Source organism: Triticum aestivum, chromosome 4B, assembly GCF_018294505.1.
Source record: "Triticum aestivum cultivar Chinese Spring chromosome 4B, IWGSC CS RefSeq v2.1, whole genome shotgun sequence".
NCBI classification, from domain to species: Eukaryota; Viridiplantae; Streptophyta; class Magnoliopsida; order Poales; family Poaceae; genus Triticum; species Triticum aestivum.
In genome coordinates this window covers 428,248,072-428,251,041 of record NC_057804.1, presented here as the reverse complement: position 1 = coordinate 428,251,041, position 2,970 = coordinate 428,248,072, and the positions used below count along the sequence as shown (strand labels likewise).

At 48.2% G+C, this 2,970-nt stretch overlaps 1 long non-coding RNA gene across 1 annotated transcript; it reads right to left on the bottom strand.

Annotated features, from left to right (window-relative positions):
* Positions 1–1,643: 1,643 nt before the first annotated feature.
* On the bottom strand, positions 1,644–2,724 carry LOC123094937 (uncharacterized). Its single transcript, XR_006446047.1, has 2 exons — positions 2,135–2,724; positions 1,644–1,969 (listed from the first exon to the last, which is right to left on the bottom strand). It is a non-coding gene; the product is annotated as an uncharacterized lncRNA (long non-coding RNA).
* Positions 2,725–2,970: the final 246 nt, after the last annotated feature.

Genomic DNA, 2,970 nt, shown 5'->3' with positions numbered 1-2,970 from the left:
GCAGGGCCCCTAGGGGGCCGGCGTCCAGCCCTAGGGCGTGCCTGGCTACCTCCCCTCCCCTCCCACCTATATATATGTGGGGAGGGGGCGCCACACAAGGACACAAGATTGTCTTAGCCGTGTGTGGTGCCCCCTCCACTATTTACTCCCTCGGTCATATCTTCGTAGTGCTTAGGCGAAGCCGAAGCCCTGCAGAGATCACATCACCATCACCGTCACCATGTTGTCGTGCTGTCAGAACTCATCTACTACCTCACCGTGTTGCTAGATCAAGAAGGCGTAGGACGTCCCCGAGCTGAACGTGTGCAGAACGCAGAGGTGTCATGCGTTTAGTACTAGATCGGTTGAAGCACGAAGAAAGTTTGATGATAACCCACAAGTATAGGGGATCACAACAGTTTTCGATGGTAGAGTATTCAACCCAAATTTATAGATTCGACACAAAGGGAGCCAAAGAATATTTGCAAGTATTAGCAACTGAGTTATTTATTCAATCACACCTGGAGATTAATTATATGCAGCAAAGTGATCAGTAGCACAGTAATATGATAGCTTTGATAGTAGTGGTAGCAGCAACAGTAACGATAACAGTGATAGTAATAGTTTTGTAGCAGTGACAATAGTAATAGCAGCAGTAGTAACTTAGCAAGATCAATATGTAGGAAAATCGTAGGCACTGGATCGACGATTTGTTGGATGATATTCATCATGTGACAGTTACAACCTAGGGAAATACGACACTAGCTCCAGTTCATAAATATAATGTAGGCATGTATTATGTAAATAGTCATACGTAGAAGAAGCGGGAATAGGAAGATTTTTTATTCCTTTTGTTACTCTTTTTTTAAGCAAAGGACGCCCGAATATACCATAAAATTATCGATAGATAAATATTTATTGGATACCTACCTTACCTATGTTTATTTTTGACCTAAACCCTGCAGCCTTGCTTTGTATCATTCTATGAAAGAATGAAGAGACTTTATCACAACTCCTAAAATGATTTTTGTCGACCTATTTAATCTGATTCTCGTTAGAATTAAGTGGAAAGAACTTGCATGACATCTTTTGTCCTACCCTCCCGTGGTAGCGGGGTCCTATTGGAAATTAAGGGATATTAAGGCCTCCTTTTAATATAGAACTGTAACAAAGCATTAACACAAGGTGAATACATGAACTCCTCAAACTACGGTCATCATTGGGAAGTGTCCCGACTATTGTCACTCCGGGGTTGCCGGATCATAACACGTAGTAGGTGACTATAACTTGCAAGATCGGATCTAGAACATAGATATAATGGTGATAACATAAACGGTTCAGATCTGAAATCATGGTACCCGGGCCCAAAGTAACAAGCATTAAGCATGGAAAAGTCATAGCAACATCAACCTCAGACCATAATGGATACTAGGGATCAAGCCCTAACAAAACTAACTCGATTACATGATGAATCTCATCTAACTCCTCACCGACCAGCGAGCCTACGAAGGGATTACTCACTCCTGATGGGGAGCATCATGGAATTAGCGATGGAGAAGGGTTGATGATTGTTAGGATTTAATTAATCCTGTTAATCCCTACTTTTCCTAAAGGAGGCGGTTGCCTTGTGTCCCTTCGGAGACACCCCTTCGGGGGTTATATATATATGTGTAACCCATCATCAATGAGAACAAGGATTCACTTTTACATGTGTTCCAAGGCTCTCTCGATTGTCTCTCGTTTCCCTTTCTAACACGTTATCAGCACTTTAGTTTCTCCGCAGAGAGTGACTAGGCCATCCCGACATGGCTGTTACGGAGGGGACGGCCAAGGACATGGAGCAACGACAGCATTTGATGCACAGACTTCCATCCAATGTTTGCAGCGACGCCCGACGCGTGGCAACGTCTTCGACAACGGAGGCAGCAATTCCGACGGTCCCGCCGTCCCAGTCTGTGGCGATCTTAATTTTCGGCCTCCTGGCACATCCCTGTGCTCAATGGATTGGAATCAAGGAAGAGAGAAATCAGAGTCAACAAGCAACCGAAGCAAATATCAACGTCTTGATCTCATTGCTACGAACAAGAATCAAGGTGCTATTTTCCGATTTTAAGTCTGCACGCATCAAACTCTGTCATCGGATGTTTTGGCATACCTGGGCTGCGCACGCAGCGGCTGCCTTCAGACATGCAGGAGCGGGAAGAACATCACACGACGATGGCCTTCGACCTTGGCGTGGAACCTCCCAGCGCGGCTCATCTGCAGCCCCAACTCATATTGGGGTGAAGACGGCCAGCGGCCGACGCAGCGTTCCTTCTTCCGGCTGACGAGCCTATCTCGCTTGCCGTTGACTGCGGCGCTCGCGCACATGCGGTACCAGACTGCAGCGGTGGCCAACGCGCCGCGCCACGCCCGTCGAGTCCCGTGCCGCGCCCCGTGCCCGGCCACGCGCCGCGCTCCGCCCTCGCTTGCCCGCAGGACACGGCCATCGCGCCGTTGGATGCGGCCACAGCGCCGGCTGCGCCGAGACGGTACTCGCCGCCTCGGCCATCCCCGTCAGCCCGGCCGCCGCCCGCGTCGGGCCGCGCCCCGCGCCCGGCCGCCCGGCCGTGCCCGTGGCCGCCCCGCGCTCGTGGCCGGCGAGCCCGAGAGGCGGAGGCAGTTACGATTTACTAGTGATCGGAAACTGCACAGGAGAAAAAACCTTATCTCTATCCGGGTTTTTTTTGTACTTCAGGCCTCGTTGTTTTGCATATTTACGGATTGGACGCTGCTGTTTGAAGTCTTTTGACTTAATTCAGCATGCAGAATAATCCTTGACTTATCTGTATTTCACATTTAAGTCTCCGTAAATTACAAATCAATGGACAGGTTCTCGCACAACAATGTTGATTTGCATTGAGAAATTTTTCTCGCAAAACAATCTCATTGCAATTGAGATTACTTTCTCTCGCAAAATATTAATTCACTCTGCTGAATTATATATCTTGC